Source organism: Leopardus geoffroyi, chromosome C1 (genome assembly GCF_018350155.1).
Source record: "Leopardus geoffroyi isolate Oge1 chromosome C1, O.geoffroyi_Oge1_pat1.0, whole genome shotgun sequence".
NCBI lineage: Eukaryota > Metazoa > Chordata > Mammalia > Carnivora > Felidae > Leopardus > Leopardus geoffroyi.
In genome coordinates, this window is record NC_059328.1 from 61,225,175 (window position 1) to 61,248,989 (window position 23,815).

Below are 23,815 nucleotides of genomic sequence, written 5' to 3' on the forward strand. Positions count from 1 at the left end.
CCATATACATTTTACAGTTCTGCTAGAAAAAACAGAGGCTAAAATGAACATCTAGTCTACCTTGTTCTAATTTTTATAGAACTCCAAATATGGTACATACCCACTCCTACCTCCTGTCCTTGAACCAGCAAGGTTTCACCATACTTGACTTTTTTAAAAAAAATATTACTCTCATGTAACATTAGTCTAGTTTCTTAAGCACAATTATAAGTTTAGCTTCTTGTGAACAACAGTAATACCTGATTCAGCACTTGGCACCATGTTGAATATATTCATGAACCAGAAGCAAAATGTAATGTAACTTTAAGAAAAATATTTTTAGAAGTGATGTTAAAATTTAAAAGATTCTCATATGTAATGAATATCCTACCCATTTATTTTGTAGTACTTAGCCTTTGTAATAGGTTATATCCCCACACATGTGCATGCAACTTGAGCTCATCTTGCCTTTAAATTACACTCTGGCTGAGTTAACAGACTTCTCATAGCCCTTCATTGCTTTAATTTCTTTCTTCCATAGGATGCCTCCTATAATTGGCTCACAATACAAGACACCTAAAATTAATACGTAGACTTGATTTTGTTGCATGGGTGCCACTGACCATCTCTCTCTGCTCACATGAGAGCAAACTAGGATTTAATCACAAAATAGTATATCCTTACTCACAACAAAAGTCAACTTATTTCTTGCCAATATGATTTTCAAAGATATATAAGCAAAAGTAGTCATAGTTCACTTGTCAGGTCTTAGCAAACATTTTTTTTTTTTTTGAGTAGAGTTTCTCCCTCCAAGTGCTATACCTTTTGTTATATTTTCTCTAACGTATTTGGCAGAACTATTTTAAAAGTAATTATTCCCTAATTCACCCTATTATTTCATCAAAGCCACATAGTAAACGGAAAAATAAATACTCAGAATATAGTTATGGGTCTACTGACTCTATAGTTGTAAATATGAGCTAATTCCCCATCTCTGTTTTAATATATTGTGTACAGCGGTAAAGGACTCCATTTGTATTTTGTGAGTATAGTAGATCCTTGAACAAAACAGGAGTCAGGGACATTGATCCCCCCCAAATCAAAATCAATGTATAGCTTCTGATTCCCCCAAACTGTACTAATAGGCTACTGTTGACCAGAAGCATTTATTATGTATTATCTACTGTATTCTCACAATGAAGTAAGCTAGAGAAAAGTGTTAAAATCATAAGAAAAAAATATATTTAAGTACTGTCAATATCTCCAGAGCACCCAGGAGTCCCACAGACCAGTCTCTTGTTTCAGCAGTGTTTGACAGACCCCGGAATGCCCTTTATTCCAGCCTCTCGCCACTCTTCAAACTCTTTTCCAGTTACAAACTTCAGAAACATTTTTTCAACAACCTCTGCCTCCAGCACCACCTAACACCATTTTTTGAATTTAGCTCCTCCTTGCCCGTCAACCTTGAGCCCCCAGATTCATCAGAATTATTCCACCAAAGTGGAGGCTATGGTCAGCTGTCCAGTCAACATGCATCTGCAAGATTCTGACACCTACCTCTCACTGGAGCTTTTATTTCACACGAATGTGGCTCTGCAAACATGAAGCTTCTTTCCTGAATTGGCCAAGGAGAAGCCAGAGGGCACCCAATGTCTCTTGAAGATCCAAAACCAGTGGGACAGCCACGCACCCTCCCAGGACAGGCAGAACAGTACTACAATTGTGGTACCTGGAAGCTACCACCGTTCCCAGAAAAAGAACCTGAATCAGGTCCTTTTGAATCTGCACACCCTAGCTTCCGTCCACATGGACCCTCCTCTCTGTGACTACCAGGAGAACCACTGCTAGCTAAGCAAGTGAAACTTAAGAAGATGATGACCACCTGATTAACCGCTGTAGGCTGGCGATCCCCAGGCTGGGTTAGGCCAGTATCTCTTCCAAAGTCTCACACTCAGGGATAACTAGGAGCATCTGGAGCCCAGCAGCCTTTGAGGTGCCCCTCTGGCATCCCCCTAGTGTCCCGGCTTCTGTCTGAACCTCTCCCTGCAGCCACTAGGCAACTTTTTAATCGGTCTGTAGCCTTTTCTTAAACCCTGGACCAGCTGGAAACAATTAGGCTTTTGCAGGAAGAAACAAACAAATGAGTGGACCCCCACAGTTCAAACCTGCATTGTTTAAGTGTCAATTGTATGTGTGTTGCAGCTGGAGAAGACATTAACAGGAAAGGTGTAGAAAAAAAAATGAGAAACATTTGTTCACTAAACTTAAAAGCTTTTCACTTTAAGAAGATAAATCCAACAATACGTATTGTAAGTGAAAAGCAAAGTAGAGCTGCGATGTGTCTCTAAGAGTTTCTAAGTGCTTCAGAACAACAGAGATGAATGGAAGAAAGATTGTCTAATAAAATCAAAATACACTTCCAGAAGGAAACACCAATAGAAGTGACAAAAGCCTTGAAAGTCTTTCAGCAAGTAGAATTAGGGGGAGTAAAGGGAGAATATTTTGTGCATTTTTAATAATATGAACAACACCAAACAGCAGAAGGTATAGAGTGATTTGGGGGAAAAACATGGAGTTAATTTTGAGGGGTGAAGGGAAATCAATTTTGAGATTAACTCAGAAATTGCGTTAATAAAAGATAGTGATGAGCCTCAAAGTATAAGTCTCAGAATTAAGAATATATTCTTTGGGATTGTGGGCCCATGAAAAAATTGTGAATGGGGAGTGATAAGATAATTCTGACCGAGTTTGTGAATTAGGGAAGAGAAAGGGATACCACCAGCCAACACCCAATTGAGGCACTCCCTCTTCTGGTCAAGATGGAATAATAGGGAACAGCTTTATTCTCTCACCCAAAACAACTTAAAAAATCACACAAAATATATGAAAAAATAAAACCAAAGACATTGAAATCAGACAATAAAGGTCAATGGTCTCTGACAGATGGTAAAAGAGGTAGGTCCTATGACTGTGTCAGCTTCTTACCTAGGAAAAGTTTCTAGGTACCCCCCCGAGGTGAGGAAATGGAATGGAGTCCAGAGAAAACAGGGGCAAAGTGTTTGCTAAGCAGAGTACTGGAGAGAAGAGAGTTGCACAAAGGAAAGAGCTTCTCAGATCTGCACAGAATTCCCATCCAGTACTGATCATGTGTATATGATGATATCAACCGAACCTAGAGAGAAAAATATATATCTATCACCTGGTATATAGATACAGATAGATATATAGATGTAGATATAGATATCTAGATCACCTGAAAGGACTGTAGGAGATAGCGCTTGGAGATATTCCCTGGGCAGAAAGAGCTACTGTTCCCCAAGAGTGGAAAAGCTCATAATAAAATATACATTGGTTGTGTACTGAGAAGGATATTGTCCCAGTACCGGGGAGAATTAATCTTAGACTAAGTGGTGCTCTGAGCCTACTGGAGTGTGGCAGACACTTCTAAAGTAGCCCCCAAGATTCCTGCCCCCTCAGGTATATGCCCTGTGTAATTCCATCTCTTAGAGTATGGACATGACCTGTGACTGAGAGGAGATATACTCACATTCAGGTTATGCTATATGCCAAAGGTGAAGAATTTTGCAGATATAATTAAGGTCCCCAATTTTTTTCAGTTAATGAAAAAGGAAATTATCTGGGTAGGCCCAATTTAATCAGGTGGAAGCTCTTAAAGAAGGGTCTGACCCTTCTTGAATAGAGTGTTTTTCTTACTCTTTGAAAAAGTAAGTTGCCATGCCATGAGAGGGCCTGTGAGAAGAATACATACATGTCAAGGAGAAGCAGACACCTCTAGGAGTTAAGAGTGGAGTATGGCTGACAGGCAGTCAGAAGATTAGGACCTTAGTCATACAGTTCCAAGGAACTGAATTTTGCTGACAACCACGTGAGCTTGTAAGATTCTGAGCTCCAGAAAACAATGCAACCCAAATGGGATTGCAGCCTCGTGAGACCCTGAAAATACCACCCAGCTAAGCAGTGACCGCTCAGCTAGTCTACTGAGAGTATGAGGTAATAAAAGGATGTGACTTTAAATCACTAATTCTGTGCTAATTTGTTATGCAGCAATAGAAAACAGACACTAAGTAAGTCTGAAATAAGATTTAAGAAGATCGAACTGTTTGCAAGTAACTTTACTATGTCTGCAAACAAAGCTTAAGGATACTTATAGGCCTACAAATATACCAAATACCCAACAAGATAAAATTCATAATGTCTGACAACCAATAAAAATCACCAGCATTCAAGGAAACAAACAAAACAAAATACAACTCACAATGGAGAGAAAAAAATAGATCAAGTCTGACTCAGAAATTGCACAGATCAATTAGTAAATAAATATGTTAAAATATTGAATATTTTTAAAAATATAATTAATAATGTCTTTTAAGTCTGTATTTATGTTCAAGAAACTAGAAGAAATAACATGGGAAATATAAAAGAGATGCAAATCCAGCTTCCAAGAGATAAGAGGTACAATGTGTGATTAGAAATACACTACATTAAATTAAAGATACGTTAGACATTGCTGAAGAACAGTGAACTTGAGCACAGAACTAAAGATACTAGACAAATTAAACAGCTGAAAAAGTATCGAAAAGAGAAGCAGTGACCAAGAGCACAATTTCAAAGAGCTAAATATATGGGTTATTTGAAGTCCCCAAAAAAGATCGAAAATTTTTTTGAAAAAAATCATTGCCAATTTTTTTTCAAATGAAATGAAAACTATAAACCCATACATACAAAAGTCTTCATCCCAATGAAAAAAATACACCAAGATACATAAGCACACGATTGCTCAAGTAATTTAAAATATCTTAAACAGAGCCAGAGGAAGAAAATATGCATTATTTATGAAAAACCAAAATAAGGATGACAGTGGTAGAGTTCTCATGACAAAGAATGCAAGCTGCAGGACAGTGAAGCCACATTTTCAAAGTGCTGAAAGGAAAAAAAAAAATTACTGAAGTAGCTTTTCTTATGTAGCTGTGCTATCTTTCAAAAACCAAAAATATAAGAAAGACTTTTCCCATATCCAAGAGCTGAAAGAATTAGTCAGTAGTAAACTTGTACAACAATAAATGGTGACGGAACTCCTTTAGTCAGAAGGGAAATGATAAATGGAAACCTGGTTCTATACAACGGAATGAAAGCCATTGAAAATGGTGAAGACATAATAAAAGTGGTATAAATATAAAGCCTTTTTTTAGGATTTAAATATTATGAAAAAAGATAAAGTCAAAAGTAAAAATAGCAACTTGTATCGTGTGGTACATGATATGTGTAGAGATCAAATGTATGGTAACGTTAACATAAATGCCAGGAGAGCAAAAAAAAAAAAAAAAAAAAAAAAATGGAAGTCTATTTTTATGAGGCCCTTACAGTATATGGTAAACCGTGTGTTATCACCTGAAGTTATGTTGTATTTTATTAAGCCTAAAGCAATTAGCATAATATAAAAATAAGGGATCAGGGGCGCCTGGGTGGCTCGGTCGGTTAAGCGTCCGACTTCGGCTCAGGTCATGATCTCACGGTCTGTGGGTTCGAGCCCCGCGTCGGGCTCTGTGCTGACAGCTCAGAGCCTGGATCCTGTTTCAGATTCTGTGTCTCCCTCTCTCTCTGCCCCTCCCCTGTTCATGCTCTGTCTCTCTCTGTCTCAAAAATAAATAAATGTTAAAAAAAATTAAAAAAAAAATAAGGGATCATAGCTAATACAACACAGAATGAAATAATAAAAAATATTCATTACAAAAATAGTAAACAAAAGTCTTCTTCATTTTTCTCCCCATTGATAGACTGATGATATGTGGCAACACTGCAAACTCTGAAGTTATCTTAGATACTTCTCTCTCTGCTGCATACACTTAGACAACCATTAAATCATTTGATTCCCTCTTCTAAGATCTCCAGAATCTATCTCCCTCTCTTGTCTACTCGGATGGCTCATTCCCTCACCATCCTCTATTAATCACAATTTTCTTTTCTCTATCTCCAGGTGTGTCTCTCTCATCCATCATTTATCATGCACCCTTTTCTGACAAACAAACAGAATCCCATGGCACTTATTTGCTCTGTGTTCTTCAACCATCCAACTCCCAAGTCTTTCTCCTTGGTTCTGAACCAAAGCACAGGTCTTGTCTTCCTCTGTGAACAGAAGTGAATATAATATGTCAATTAATGGTTAGGGCTATGAAAACATGAAGCAGAGTGAGAGACTGAAACAGGGAAGAGGGTGCTATTTTAAGTAGTTTTATCATGCAGGACCTTTATGGGGAGATGCCATATGTGTGGTATCCCTGGGTGCTCTCTGAGAACAACGCTCCAAGCGGAAGGCTGAACTCTCAACCTACATGTCATTTCTTTCTTTTTTTTTTTTTTTTAATTTTTTTTTAACGTTTATTTATTTTTGAGACAGAGAGAGACAGAGCATGAACGGGGGAGGAGCAGAGAGGGAGACACAGAATCGGAAGCAGGCTCCAGGCTCTGGGCCATCAGCCCAGAGCCCGACGCAGGGCTCGAACTCACGGACCGTGAGATCGTGACCTGAGCTGAAGTCAGACGCTCAACCGACTGAGCCACCCAGGCGCCCCAAACCTACATGTCATTTCTGTACCACCAACTTCCTCATCATCAGGATGAGAATATAACTAAGGCTTCCTAAATGTCACAATGGAAAGCCAGCTCTTCCACCTGCTTGTCTAGAATCTAAAACGTAGGGGCAACTTTTCAATCAACAATACAGAATATCATCACTCAAGTCTCTTGCCAAAGCATTTGCAACTAATTGATCCAGCACTTGCCAAAGGCTCAGATGAAAATCTAATAGCTTGATTGAGAGGGTCATGTTCAATAAACTCTATTCTTACATTAAATCACATATGCAAGGCATATTTGTGTACTTTACCTTCTCTGAAGAAATGCTATCACTGAATAGAAATTTGATGTTATGGCCTCAGATTTATATTTTCTGGAAGAGGGACAATTTATATTTATAGAGGGTAAGATATTAGTCTGTAAAATGTTCACTTTTCTATCAAAAAATCATAGCTGGAGAAGGCATGCATCATGCAGCTGGCATAGTAGTTCTGGTCAATGCTCTAAGTAGATTCTTGGAAAAACAGTTTTAAGACAAAGTTTTTAAATCCAGAATATATTTCAAGTATTATGTGTCCATTCTCAATTTTAACATCCTCCACTCTGTCTGGGTTTAATTCTTTTGGTTCTATCAGAACCTCTCAACAGATCTCATCTTCAGCAATTGGCCCCATTCTAAATTCATTCTACTATTAGTACCATAGTCCCTACCCTGAAACATTGCTTTAACCATAACACTATTCCAAAAACTGTTCTGGTGAAGTCCATTCTAGTTATCAGATCTTATTTTCCATACTCTTCTACCTATGGATTTTACTTTAGCCAGGCCACTACTGCCCAAATAGGACATTTTAATGTGGTCCTTTCAATTTCTGGAATATTTGTTTTGGCTGGTTTCTTACGACAATATTTTTTAAATGTTTATTCATTTTGAAAGAGAGAGAGAGAGAGAGAGAGAGCAGTAGTGGGACAGGGTGGAGAGAGAGAGAATCCCAAACAGGCTTCCCACTTAAGATGCTGACGTGGGGCTTGAGCTCATCAACCGTGAGATCATGACCTGAGCTGAAATCAAGTGTCAGATGCTTAACCGACTGAGCCACCCACATGCCCCCACTTTCTTATGACATTTTAATTAAATGAGGATTTTTGAGGAAAAGAAGCCTGGGGATCCAGCAAGACTCAAGGATGGGGAGAAAGTAAGGGAAGACATGAGGAGTGGGTTGTAAAAATGTTAATTCACATTTTGTTTAGAGAACCATTTTACAGTCTAGTTTCTTTTAGGGGATAGAAAACAAATGTGAATATTAAACTATCTCTTGTACCAAATGGTTGCATTACAATGACCTTGTCAAGATAACTATGTGAAAAATGATACTCCTTTCCCTCATTTTGTACTACACTCCCCAGGCTTTTTCCCAACTCCAAGCCTTATTTTCTTGTTCTCACATGGAACTGTCATTTTCTAGCCAGAACTGTCCTTAACTCCCAGCTGAATCACTCCATCAAAATCTTAGAGTTGAAATTGACCTTTTCCTGTCAATTTCTATAGAATTTTGTCAGAGACTCTCATATTTTCTTTTCATTCTTTTTTATATCTACTTTTAGAAGTGACATATCTTGATAGCCTCACTACAGTCACCCTAAAGAGGAAATGTTTGATAAATATTTGTGTCCCTTTCAGTGCTTGTTATAGTGCTGCACATATTGATAGGATTCACTAAACATCAGATGGTTGATGAACCAATAAAGCATTGTGCTAATAAAAGTGCATATCATGGGTTTTTTGTTAAGGACAGGGAACCAAACAACAAAATTAAAGATTTGTCCAAGACCATATAGATAATAGTTTTTGTAGCTGAGATCCTTCAAGTCTTGTATTCTTTCTAATGGATATCTTGTTTTTCTTGTGCAAAATATATATCCATTATTCACACAGAAATCATCTGAAAAGAGGATAAACAATACTTGAGGGGTTTCAAAAGTTTTCAGATTAACAAATTAAAAATTCTATTTGAATAATTATAAAACATATTATAAATCTCGTGTGTATTTACAAAAATATACTAAAAATTTAAGTAATGCTCTGTTTAATAGGTTGTTTTGTTGCTTTCTTCTTAAGTAAATCTATATTCAGTAACACAATTTCCAAATGATTCTGTGTGAAATGGATTTCTATTTTTTTACAATTTAAAAATCTGTGCTTAATAAAAATTGCCTTAGAGCACAAAAGTATGAAAATTCAACAGCCAATGTAATTAAAACAATTGGCAAAGGTAATATCAGGGTCAGATAACAGAAGGAAAATGGATAATGACTGACTTTATGATTGTTTTGTAAAGTGCATTCTTAAATAACTGATAGGGTTATAACAAGCTGTGTCATCATTTCTGCATTCATTCATATAATTTTCATCAAATATGAGTTGAGCACCTACTTTGTGGTTCATATATAGCCTTTCTTCACAGAGTACAAGCAATAAAAATCTGGTAAATTGACCAAAGTAGTAATAGTAAGGTTAAAAAATAATGAACTTATTAATAAGTTCAAAATGACTGTAATATTATGCAATGTATGTTTCTTATGGTTTCCTAGGATAGCTGTAGATTACTAAAAAAATTAAAATAAAATAAGCTTTATGTTTCTTACTCTGGAATTTGTATACAGAGAATATAGGCAAAAAAATTAATTTATTTCTAAATATACTTCTGGCTATCTAGCACAGTTCCAAGCCATCCAGAAATGCTCATTCCTACAGCCATCATTTCAGTTTCTATGATCATATTCATAACAAATATCCTCCCAGTAGGGGTCAGTTCATTGACAGTGAAGCAAAATGGAACTTGAGTTTTGAAGTCAGACAAGGAGCTCAAACCCGGGTTCCTTAATTCATTGGCTGCGTGACCTTGAGGAAGTTAGTGGCCCACAATTGTATCTGTAAAATATAAATCTTTATATGGGGCACCTGGGTGCTCAGACTGTTAAGCATCCAGCTTAGGCTCATGTCATGATTTCATGGTTCCTGAGTTCGAGCCCCATATGGGGTTCTGTGCTGACAGCTCAGAGCCTGGAGCCTGCTTCAGATTCTGTGTCTCCCTCTCTCTTTGCCACTCATTCTCTCTCTCTCTCTCTCTCTTTCTGTCTCTCTCTGTTTCGCTCTCTCATAAATAAACATTTAAAAATTTTAAATATAAATCTTTATGTATAGAACTATTTCTATATATGTGACTAATGTACAGCTATATAAATATATGTAAAACATACGTAATAAAAAAGTACTTCATGGAGTTGTTGCCAGAATTAAATGAAAAAAGCATGTAAGGCGATTAATAGAATTCCAGGGACATAGTAAAATTTAAACAGTTGCAGTTATTACTACACCTTATTTTCAAATTCTTCTAATTTAATTTGCTCTCCTATATACTTCCTCCTGTTTAATGTCATTTCTCCAGCAGTGCCAGAACATATTTTACTTAATGATAGGCTAGAAGTTGTCTTTGCTTTTTATTCTTTTCATATTTATGCATTAATTATTATCCTGGATTCTTAATATTGAAAAATAAAATTGCCAGTTTCACTAAGACAGGCAACCAGAAATATATCTGTATTGTTCCATAGAATATCATTTTGTGTTTTTAAAATATCGATGAAGTTATTAGTTGTGTATTAGAATTGAATATATTTGCATTTTTAAAAACTAAGATATTCATATTTCCCACCATTATTTTAAATACAGAATTGGATTAAATCAACTAGGAAAATAACTCATCAAATGAAACAGAGATCCTTTTCAGACTGACTCGTAGAAATTAAAATAAATACACCTTAAAGGGTCATTAAGTTTATTTCTAATTTTATCAGACCAGTATAATTCTAAAAATTAAAAAAGGAAATGACTCAAGCTTTGGTTATAATAAAAAAATAACCTCTAAAGATTAAAGGCCTAATAAAATAGAGGGCTATTTTTATTTGAACTTGAAGTGTGTGTGTGTGTGTGTGTGTGTGCGTTTGCGTTTATACACATATAATCAAGGCATTTGGTTGTTCTGATTTTCAGATTTTAAATAATACTTTCTCACTTTGATCTAAATGCATTCTCAGGAACATCTTTTTAAATTCATTTTCAAAAGGATGTTTTTCAGTCATTTTGTGCCAGCATTATGAGAAAACATTAGAACCAGTGCCTAAAGAAAAACAAGTCGCTTAGTTTTCATTCATTAAGCTGGAAAAAAATCCCACAAAAATTTGTATGCATTAAAATTGCATAAATGATAATACAGTAATCCTAGCTCTAATTCTGACATGAGCTGTTAAGAACAAACCATATGTTATGTTCATAAATGTATTAAATACACACAAATGAGTCTCACTTATGTAAGAAGATTTCTAAATTGTAATGTTTAGATTATGAATAGAGTGCTGATCAGAATTTAAAAAAGTGAAATTCCAGAAATATGCATATTCTGCGATATCTTTAGTATTCCAGTGTGAGTAAGCAACAAACAACCAGTTTGCCATGTGCTCTTTATATCTGAAAGGCCACCTGCCAGCTCATTCCCATTTTCCCCTCAATGGGTTATCAGATGAATATAAATTAGTACAGTTAGGAGATTTTCAATAAGAGCTGCATTTCCTCCTCCATTGTGAAATGGGTCAGATGGCAGCCGTTACTCTGATACTGCCATTCAGATCCAAAGTCATGAAGTGCAACTTGCAAACCATTGTCCCCCAAATGATTATCACACATGGGCTAGGCAGCATGACAATGATTGAGTGTCAATTAGTCCAGTCCAAAGGCAACCAGTCCAAACTGTTAGGGAATTTTTAAAACAAAACATGTGTTCCCAATTCCCTTTAATACCCAATTGGCAGCAAGTCACTGGCAAAATCTGCTGCTCAGGGCAAGTTGTTAATGTGTCTTTCTCAAAGGTAACAAACAGCTGTGAAAAGAACTGGTCAAGAAGGAGAGCATACTGCATGCCGTTGCTTTAGCGAACACAAATCACAGTCTGAACAGGAGTGAAAAAAATATGCAGGTAATCTATTGTGATGTTTGTAACACCTGCCAACTTTAAAATAACCAAAAGAAATTAATGTCCTTCTCCTGAAAATTTATATCTCATTACATCAACTATTGAGAAAATTTTAATTGAAATTTGTGTCATCATATAGGGGTTTTAGATGTCATAAATCCTTGTGTATTTTCTTGCCTGTTGTTTTCTTTCTCAGGTTACTAGGGACTTAATTTAGTACTCCAAAATTACTAAAAGCTTGGCTTCAAAAATTAAAAAAAAAAAAAAAGGCCATCAAATGACTCCAAGTTGAAAGTATAGACAACACCAAGTGTTGGCAAGAGTATGAAAAAATAGGACAAGACAGTGATTTATTGTTCTCTTATAAAATTGAAGACAAACACTACAACCTAGAAATTTCAATCCTATGTATCTATCACACAGCACTGTGTGCACATAAACCCCAGAAGACATGTACAAAATTTTCCAGAACAGGATTGCTAATAAAAACATAATTTAAAAAAAAAATCTCAGTGTATCAACAATATGATAAATTCTGATATATTCACACAACAGATATGTTCATATAATACAGCCATGAAAATATGTTAACACTAGCTACTAATGCCTACTTGGGTGAATCTAGAAAACTGACACAAAATATATATTCAACAATTACATTTATATAAATTTTTAAAATGCAGAAATTATTTCCACCTCCATCCAACAAATTGTTTCTGGAGAAATCTAGATTAGCTCTCCAACAGTAAACAATCACAAAATGGACAAATATATGAGGGTTTGATTTTAGGCATTGGATGGCAAGCAGCTTAGAATGTTATACTAGAGAGGAAGAGTCACAAAGTGAGTCCCACAACTGCCCAACTGTGTGCCCAGGGATGACTGCCAACTTTGGCACAGAGCTCAGTTGCAACACAATGGTTCCACTGAGTTTAGGAGACAGACCCAGAGTTGAGGAAAGTTCGAGTTGCTGGAAGATGCAAGGGGCTTCAGCTCACTGAAGAAGAGGGAGTCATGAAAAAGAGAGCAGAAATGTAAGTAGGAGTTTCCTATGTGTCCTTGGCTGAGATCTGGGCTGTGTGCACCCTAAGTCCTGCTAGAAATGGTTGATAAAGCAGGTGCTACCTGGTTAAGAAAGAACCAGAGATACTAGAGTCAAACAGTGCTGGAAGATGCTGGAGGTACGGCCCAACCAGAGTAGCTATACTTCATTAATGCCTTATACTTCAGTAACACCCTTGCATCTAGCTGAGAGACTAGAAAGGCCTCAACTCAACCACAACGTGGAGGAAAGTCTACTCTAATCCCACCCTGACAAAATCTAAAACCAAGCCCTGACAAGGTCCTCAGGGGAGAAAGAATTTCTTCTTTGGGCCTGGTTCAGTTATAAAAACACAGGAAACACATTGGGCCTGGTTAAGTTACAAAAACATAGGAAACACATAAAAACATTCCAAAGAATTGTCCTAACAAAGCACAAAACCTAGCCTTTGTAAGTACAAAGTAATTAAATGGTAATGGATCTGCCTACAAGAGCAAAAATCAATAATCTTTAAAAATTTTTTTAATGTTTATTTTTGAACAGAGAGAGACAGAGCATGAACGGGGGAGGGTCAGAGAGAGGGAGACACAGAATCTGAAGCAGGCCACAGGCTCCGAGCTGTCAGCACAGAGCCCGACGCAGGGCTCGAACTCATGGACTCTGAGATCATGACCTGAGGCAAAGTTGGATGCTTAACCGACTGAGCCACTTAGGTGCCCCCAAATCAATAATCTTTAAAAGAAGATAACAGAATAAAAATTCTTTACAGTATATCAACAATAGCCATTTGCAACAAAAATTTACTAGACATGAAAAAGTATTAAATAACAAAACAGAACAGGAAAATATCACCCACAGGATAAGAATAAAGTCATTAAGAGCAATGAACCTCTAGATGTGCTATGTGTTGGACTGAGACTTCTATAAAGACATGTTCAAATAACTAATAACAATAAATTAAAATATTGCTTTAATGAATTAACAGATAAGAGAATTCGAGCAGATAAATAGAAATTATAAAAAAAAATGGAAATTCTACAACTTGAAACTTTAGTTTAAAGTAACTAAACTAAATTTTGATTAGATAGGTTTACCAGAAGACTGTAGATAACAGACAAAAACAATGAATATGAAGGCAGATAATTAGTAATCATCCAATCTGAATAACAGAAAAAAAATATTATAGAAAAGGAACAGAGATTTGGGCACTTGGGGAGAATATCAAGCTAACATACTAGGAAGAAGTGAGTGAGATTAGGGCCAAAAATATCAGGATGTGTGAGATAATTTTTTTTTCAAATTTGATGAAAAAATATTGATTTACAGATTGAGAGAGATTAGAGAAACTCAAACAAAAAAAGTCTGCCCTGGAGCACAGGCTTTTCTGGTCCCTGACTCCAAAAACACTCTGTGAGATGATGAGAAAATCAGAAACATCCATGCTTCTCCAGCTGACCTATGACCTCTGTAAATTCCCAATAATGTCTCTTTTTAAATATTTTTATATTTAAAAATTTATTGTAATTTGTCTTGTACCTAGTATGTGAGAGTTCACGACCTAGGTGAAAGTCATCTCTCTTAAAAGTCAGGATTCAGATGACATTCACTTTGTTCAATAACACCAAACACCATATATATCATTTTGATTTGTGTAGTGCAAAGGGTCAATCAGTATAAAGAAAAGCTTCTGGAGTCTAAGTAGAAGTAATTGCTGGTTCTGGGTAATATAGAGAAAAACCAGGTTCCTACATGATATCGTTTACAATTCCATTGAGGAGAGAAAGCATATACACTTTGAAGGTATGTTATAGGAATCTTCAAAAACTGATCTGGAAAGATGAAGAGTATAAGGAAAAAAGGTGGAAAAGAGAAATGGAAAACCCACATCCGAAACAAAGCGTGTGTTTGTCTTCTGTAAACTTTCTCGCTGGCCACAATCAGGTAACAAGTGATAGTGATTCGGTAAGGGTCAGTTAAAAAAAAAAAAAGAAAAAAGAAGAGCACCCTGGTGGCTCAGTCAGTTAAGCGTCCGACTTCAGCTCAGGTCATGATATTATAGTTCGTGAGTACAGGGCCCCGAATCGGGCTCTGTGCTGACAGCTCAGAGCCTGGAGCTTGCTTAGGATTCTGTGTCTCCTTCTCTGTCTGCTCCTCCCCTGCTCCCGCTCTGTCTCAGTCTCTCAAAAATGAATAAACGTTAAAGCAAATTGAAAAAAAGAAAGAAAGAAAGGCTTTTAAAAAGGTAAGTTTAGATCTACATCAAGGACCATCAAATAATCATCCACAGGCTAAATCTACCTTGCTGTCTGTTTTTATAAATAAAGTTTTGTTTAACACAGCCATATTTGTTAGTTTACACATAAAGTAGAGCTGCTTTCCTCTTAGAAAGTGGTGCTTCCATGTTAAAAAATTGTTCTGCCTGTTTCTGAGGCTCTTTAAGAAAAAATGTATGTGTTATAAGGCCACGCTCGGAAGGAGGAGCTCACCAAAGAGATGAAGCTTAATAAAGAGGTCTCCCCTGGGCTGGTGTCGGTTTTGTCTCCAGCTTCCAGGGAAAACTCACGCCTGAGATATCTACCTTCGTGTTTAACGACTTGTTTTTCCATCAGAATTTATCATAGATTTCACCTTCTCAAAGAAGCCTGCAACACTGGGTTAGGTGCCTGTAATATAGTAAGTGGTCTACCTGCTGTAATGAATAAGCCTAAAAATTGTATATAAAATATTAAAACATTATTTTTAAAACCCTGATGTGGCTATAGCAGAAATGACTAGTTGTAAAGAGACTGTTTTAACCACAAAGCCTAGAATATTTACTATCTGTGCCTGTACAGAAATTTTCCCACTTCCTAAGTTCTTAAACATTAAAGAGAAATGGAATAGGAAAGAGACAGAATGGTGTCTGTAACTAAACAAAAGAAAGGAAATGGGAAAATCTTATACTTTATGGAAGCAAAGCAGTTGACATTAAGAAAAAATAAGAAATAACTTAAAAAGAACAGAAAGAGAAAGGAAGAGGTGAACGTCAGAAAATAAGAGACCCAATTTTACAAGACTATAGAGTACACTGTTATTTATTTGTGAAAAGTTAGGTGATACATTGTTTATTTGTGGTGAGTCTGGTGAACTCTATTAATAAAAGTTTTTAAGTGGTAGACAAAACTAAACTCATAGGTATAATAACATTCCCATCCCAAGTTTTTCTTAAATCTAAGATTAAAAAGGGGTACCTGGGTGGCTTGGTCGGTTAAGGGTCCAGCATCAGTTCAGGTCACCATCTCACAGTTCATGGGTTTGAGCCCTGCTTTGGGCTCTGTGCTAACAGTGCAGAGCCTGCTTGGGATTCTCTCTCCCTCTCTCTCTGCCCCTCCTGACTCATGCTTTGTCTCTCTCTCAAAATAAAGGAATAAACTTAAAAATAAAATCTATGACTAAAAACAGATGAACTTTTCTACTCTTTTTTTCATATTTTATCCTTTCAGTTATAAAATAAATTAAATTACTAATCCATGTGCTAAAGACCTGAACATAATTGAAGTGGGGCATATTTAATTCACGCTATAAATATAGTTTGCAGAATTTTGCATATTCTGATACTTTGTCATAGTTGCTGGTGGATTTATCTTCATTGTAAACTACAGTCATATGAGAAATACAATTTCAACTGTCCTGAAATAGAACATATACTCTCGTAAGTTGATAAACCCTTCGTTAATTGAGAAAAACATTAAGGAAGAAAATAAAACAAGTTAATTGCAAATTTTGTTGAATAATCTTAATATTGCACAGTCTGACAATTATACCCCATTATCCTATTTCATAGCACTTTTACTTGTGGCTGATGGGTAAAATGTGAAAGAATCACTTTTACTGGAGACTTTACTGGGAATTTCATAAAATTCTTAAAGTTTTCAACAAGAAACAAGTCATTTATATACTTATTCAGTTGTTAAATTTTCAGCACTTGAACACAAGAATATTAGTTCCCAGACATCAATTTTAGTGACAGAAAGAGATCAAACATAAAGTCTCACTGTTTATTTCTTCCCAATGAATTTTGTCTAAAATCTTTAATTTTTTTTTATCCTTGAGTTTTTTCCTCTACTGTTAACTTGAGGACTTGAAACTAAATGTAACTGTCAAGTGGCATTGGTCAGTGGGCCAATCCTTGCTCTATGTTCAGAGTCAAATTCATGATCCACATAGGGACTATAAAAGTGATGACATTTGAGACAAATGGAAATCAGAACTTAGATTCTCCTTAATGTACAATTAAGAAGTGACTTCTACATCAGTGGCATCTATATAAATTTTTATGTACATTTTGTTATTATTTGTGGACAATAATTGACCAGGGAAAAGGACACTTACTAGTAAAATCCAAGTGTAACATTTCAGTTAAAGGTATTTGAAATCTTTATCTTAACTGTGATGGTTCCTCAGTAGTTGTAACAAGTTGGGGCATAAGCAAATAAAGTTTATATGTATTTCTTGAGACCTAGAAAACAAATTAAATGCCATTTGGCAACATGTCTTGCTGGGGACAAGAGCCAATATGTTTCTAGAGTGTGTATTTTAAAGCAGCATGTTATGAAATGTAGAAGACAAGCTCAACATGATCAATGGACACAAAAAGGGCATTTAAAAGACCAAAGCTGTCTTTCTTTTCTTTTTCTCCTATGGAATTTAATGAGCAGAATTTGGTTATGTTAACCTTTCCTTTCTAAGTCATCATTCACCTTTTAATAATGTTTATATTTCTCTAAATTTCCTCTAGTGAAAATATGTTTTTCCTCCATGTTGACATAACCTTTAATATGGTTTCACTTCTGTGTATATTCTACAATAACTATGTTGTCCTTTTAATAAAATGTTATGCCAGAGTCTGGAACATTTTCCTGGGAGTTACACTGCTTACAATATTCAGCAAGAGACCACATAGATTGTTATTAGGTAGTCGGTCTATTTCTCTTTCAGACTTCTAGAATATGAATAAAGAAATTAAAGCTGTTGAGACTGCAACATTCTCCTGGCTTTCCCAGTGAGACTTTCCAACATTACAACAATAGCCATGTGGAAATGACTGGGCTAAGCTCCTCTGTCCTCAGTGACTGCCCTTTACTACCACCATCACCCTCATCACCAGCACCTCCTCTATCACTGTCATCATCACCACGTTGTCCCTATGTAGGCAGCACATAATGCCTCCCAGGCTTTCCAGAAAGAATTCTCCTCAGTCCCATAATCAGGTAAATTAGCCTGATAGCCAGTAGTCAATTCCTGAAAGAACTATGAAAGGAAACAATTTTTTGCAACACTTGTGGAAAATATACATTGGCCATAAGGTATTCAGAGAGAAATAATAAAATCCATCAAAGAAGTTAACTGAAGCTGGATAACATAGTATCTTAAAGATACTATTTGATTTCGTCATATTTCAGTATTTTTCCAAAATAGGTAAGTCTATACGTATTAGGCGAAAACCATTTGTTATTTAACTACATTTTCAAATTCAATTCAACTTAGGGCTTCTGTAAGAAACGACTCATTTCAGTGATTAGTTTAGAGCTAGAGTTAAATCCCCTGACTAAAAAAGATAAAGGATAACTCCAAAGAGAAGATCAATGTTCCACACTGAAGAAAAAGTTGTGGTTTCTTTGTGTAATAATGTTGACAGACATCCATAAAAGGGGCCATATGCTGTCATTCTACTAGATATTTCTCTGACATAGTATTCCAGCTAACGATCCTGGCTGTCTACAGAATGGCACAATAGCATAGACTTTTCTGCACAGGTAAGAATAACATTGGAAATCTATATTTGTTCATAAATTGTCAGAATATTGTAATAATCTGTCTCCAAGCTATATACAAACAAATGTAACAGTAGATCTTTGGGAAAATAAATTACCTCCTTCTTTGGTAGAATAAATTAAGACCCCTTTGGAGAATAGGGGATACTTTTCCAAGTTTTGGTACTATTTCAAAATTCCAGAATAAAATAAAAAAAAATCCTCAAATCATTATTGAAAAGTTTGAATCTAACAAAAATTCTGATTTAGACATTTAAAATAAAAAATATCTTACCACATGACTCAGGAATCTCATACCTACCATTTTCTGGAGAGAAAAAAATTACATGTATCTATAGAAAAATTTAAGCATGATATATTTATAGCAGTTTTATTTTTTGCTGCTCACAACTAGAAACAACTTACACATTCATTAGCTAGTAAATGAACAAACAAATACTGATATATCCATATGATGGGATACTAGTCAACAATAAAAGTAATGTACCTGTTGATACATTCAGCAAGATAGATTAGTCTCAAAAACATTATGCTAAATGAAATAAACCATACACAAAAGGCTAAATACTGTATGATTCCATATACATGACAATCTGAAAAAGGGAAAATTAGAGTGGCTTTAAGATATAATTCTGAGGGGTGCCTGGGTGTCTCAGTCGGTTAGGCGTCCGACTTCAGCTCAGGTTACGATCTCACGGTCCATGAATTCGAGCCCCGCGTCCGGCTCTGGGCTGATGGCTCAGAACCTGGAGCCTGTTTCCGATTCTGTGTCTCCCCCTCTCTCTGCCCCTCCCCGGTTCACGCTCTGTCTCTCTCTGTCTCAAAAATAAAAAAAATTAAAAAAAACGTTAAGATCTAATTTCGAGATTATTTAAAAAACATAAGGAACAGATTTCAACATTTTTAAGTAAACATTGGTAAAAGTCATTGAAGGATACCTTCTCAATAGAATAAGGTAAAATACATAGAACTATTAATAATGCGTAGAACTAATGACTTTTCCCAAACCTGACAAAACTAAATAATAGTATGTTATATTTAATAAAGAAGAGACGTTTTGGATATGAAATTGCAATTATTTTACATGCCTACTCCAAAATGATTACCAAACAATTCTCTAACTATGAAAGACCAAGCAAAACAAACAAACAAAAAAACAAGCATAAAGATCAAACATACCTCATTATCAGTGACTAGAAGTTAAAACGAGAGAATCCATCCATGTGTCATCCTGAGAAGATAAAGATCATGTTATCTCTGAATTTTTTATATTCTCCAAAGGTCAAAACTACTGCATTATAAAAACTATAATGTCACAAAGTTCATAAGTTGTGTGCTTTTTTATTCAAGTTTTGCATGTATGTAATTGGAAGCCTTAAATTTCTGAAACATGAATTGTTAACATCAGGTCATGTTAGTTGTGATCTTGACACTAACCTAGATTTATAACCTAATCGACTATCAATGATTATGGCTATAATATTACAAAGGAAAATAGTTTGTCCATACACCAATGATTGTAAGAGAATTGTATTCACATTCTTTATGTACTAAAAGGAGAGATGATATTAAATCTCTTTTAAATATTTGCATTTTACTGAGGTTTTGATCTTTCTTTGAAATGTGTTAGTCAAGGTGGCTTTCCCAAAGATGCAGAATTGCATTTGAAATATCATGGAATTTTACTCATGTATTTCAAACAAAATCACTGAGAAATTCTTTTTTTTTTTTAAAGCTTAGTCATTTATTTTTAGAGAGAGAGATAGAGAGCCAACAGAGGAGGGGCAGAGAGAGAGGGAGACAGAATCTCAAGTGGGTTCTGCACTGCCAATGAGGAGCTCAACTCAGGGTTCAGACTCACAAACCATGAGATCATGACCCAAGCTAACAGCAAGAGTTGGACACTTAACTGACTGAGCCACCCAGGCACCCCAAAAACAATGAGAAATTCTTACTTTCATGGTCTTTAAAAAATTTTTTTTAAATGTTTATTTTTTTGAGAGAGAGAGAGACACACACAGTGTGAGTGGGGGAGGGTCAGAGAGAGAGGGAGACACATAATCCAAAGCAGGCTCCAGGCTCTGAGCTGGCAACACAGAGCCCGATGTGGGCCTCGAATTCACAAACTGTGAGATCATGACCTAGGCCAAAGTCGACCGCTTAACTGACTGAGCCACCCAGGCGCCCCATTTATTTTAATGGTCTAATATCTAAGTTGCGTAAGGAAAGGTTAGCTTCCATGATAATGGCAATAGCTACTGTCACCAGAGTTACTACATATGATGTCCTTTTCTCTCATAACATTCCTTCAGGGTACACCCTATTTTCTTCATTTCTAAATAAAACTAATAGCTGATATTTAATAGAAGCTCTATTACATTGCATGAATTTACTCTTTCAGTGCCTACAGAAACAAGGGGTCCCTCAGAGCACATCTAAGAACAGTTGACTGTTAATATGAAGTCCACTCTATTCCCATTCTATGGTTGAGGATACCAAAACACAGAGATACGTGAAGAAACTTGCCCACTATCACAGAGCTAGTGTGTAAGCCATGCTATCTCATTCCACAGTAGCAATCTTAGTCACTACTCTATTTTACTCTATTCTAAGCGGGAAGCAAATCCGTCATTGTCACAAAAAGTAACAGACTATACAAATTTGGCCCCTTAACTGAAATACCACTACATACAACTGCCCTCACGTCACAATATGTATACTCCATAATATGTGCATATTCATGCCATATAAAATGTTTAGAGGAGCATATATAACATAGTCACATATTCAGTATTTTTATCTTTAATCCTGGAGTTTTCAAAACAATGTGTTATAAAATATGTATGTACATTTATTCATTGCATTTCATTCTTACACAGCAAAATGCAAGTGAAAGTTTAAGGTTATTGATAAACATTCACTTAAGGTTTAGATAGATTTGATGACATTCTGAATGATATCCAATACCATAATATGATATCCATACATATAACTATCATGATTCTATAGATACCAGGGTCCTAAATGGCTAGATTCCTTACTTATCTCCTATAAAATTTAGTATCACTGGCTAAAATATCAGCTGTTTCCTCTCTCAGTTGTACTACATCTAATTGACTTTTTTGTTAAAGAACTATATTGGTAACAACAAGCTTTTGTTTTCTGGAATAATCAGATACTCTACACGGTACATTAGTATAGGTGTTACTATTGAATTATTGAATGCTTTGTATTTAAAACATGGGCATTTTAAATTGCTTACACTTCCTTAATGGATCCTTTCAAAAATATAGTAAGAGAGCATTTGCCTATTTTTTTTTCATAGTTAACATTTTTGCCCTTTCACATTATTGCATATTGACATATGTTCATAATTGCTATTACATATATAATCTGTTTTAAAATGGAGGAGAATACTAAATTAGAGTATATGAAACAGAATAGTATTTACTCAAATGTTTTTTAAAACTTTAATAAGGGGCGCCTGGGTGGCGCAGTCGGTTAAGCATCCGACTTCAGCCAGGTCACAATCTCGCGGTCCGTGAGTTTGAGCCCCGCGTCAGGCTCTGGGCTGATGGTTCAGAGCCTGGAGCCTGTTTCTGATTCTGTGTCTCCCTCTCTCTCTGCCCCTCCCCTGTTCATGCTCTGTCTCTCTCTGTCCCAAAAATAAATAAACGTTGAAAAAAAAAATTAAAAAAAAAAAAACAAAACAAAAAAAAAAACAAAAAACAAAAAACTTTAATAAAACAAATTTTTCAGGGGCGCCTGGGTGGCTCAGTCGGTTGAGTGTCCGACTTCGGCTCAGGTCACGATCTCACGGTCCGTGAGTTCGAGCCCCGCGTCAGGCTCTGGGCTGATGGCTCAGAGCCTGGAGCCTGCTTCCGATTCTGTGTCTCCCTCTCTCTCTGCCCCTCCCCCGTTCATGCTCTGTCTCTCTCTGTCCCAAAAATAAATAAACGTTAAAAAAAAAAAAATTAAAAAAAAAAAAATTTTTCAGTAAATTCATAAAACTCCAGGGACAGAAAGAACTTGAAAGACATAGGTTCCAATCATACCACCTACACTTGCAGCATCTGGGCAATATACCTGGAAATGACTCTTTAGCCTTTACTTTAATACTTCAATGAAGACCACACATATTGCCTTCATATCTCTCTGGATATTTAAAAAGTTTCCATTACAAACTCACTTGCCTTAGTTCTCAATTTTAGATTATAATATATACACATATATATGTATGTATATGTATGTGTGTATATATGTATGTGATATATAAATGCTATATATAATGTGATATATATGTGATGTATGTGGTATATATGTATAGATATATATGTATATCTAAAAAAGATATTTAATATAAAATTATGACAATAAAAATATCACCATTTTCTATAATAAATTCTAGGCTTATCTCTGAAATGAATCTTTTTTCTTAATTAAAAATTAGCTATATTTTCAAACAATGTAAAACCTTAGTTTGTGAGCATAATTCGTTCCAGAAACATGCTTGTAATCCAAAGTACTTGTATACCAAAACAAATTTTTCCATAACAGATAATGGAAAATCAGATGAGTTGTTCCACAACCCAAAAATATTCATATGAAAATGGTTACAATGCTGTTATATAATACAAAATAATAAAGAAAATAAAAAATATAAGGAAAAATAAACAAATTAACCTGCACTTACCTTTGAAAACCTTCCTGACTGGTATGAGGGAGATATAGGAGGGGAGGGTTATAGTAAAGGATAACTTTCACTATCACCGGCTGAATCACTGCTGTCTATTGGCTCAATAGAATCTTTTTTCTTTTCATGTAGCTTTAACAAGGAACCTATCCAATGACACTTGTTTTTGCCTTCTTTTGAGGATTTCACTGAATGTAACATTGCATGATCATTAAACAGAGTCATCACTTGCAATGTTACAGCCTTATTCAGGTAGTGCTTTTCTACAAAATTTTGCACTGTTTTCCACATTTTACACATCTCCCTAATCTCATTTGAAGTGAGGGATTCCTCTGTCTTTTTTCCTCCTCTTCTCCAGATGAGATGCAGACGTAGACTTCTTATAAAATCTTGCAGTTTTGGCCACTCACGTATCTCGTTCATACTTCTTGATGATTTCCTTCTTTCTTAACTTCCATAATCATCTCTTTCTTCTTACCACCTTTCTTTTCAACTTTTTTTTGCATGGGGGTTATTGTATATGCTCACACAGATATTGACTACAGTCCAGTGTTAAACTCTTGTCATATACTGTATTTAATGTAACTGACAATAAGGCAGCAGAGGAAAGGGTCTACATCTGCAGGCAGCCTGACTTAGAATGAAGCAAAGCATTCCTAAGCTT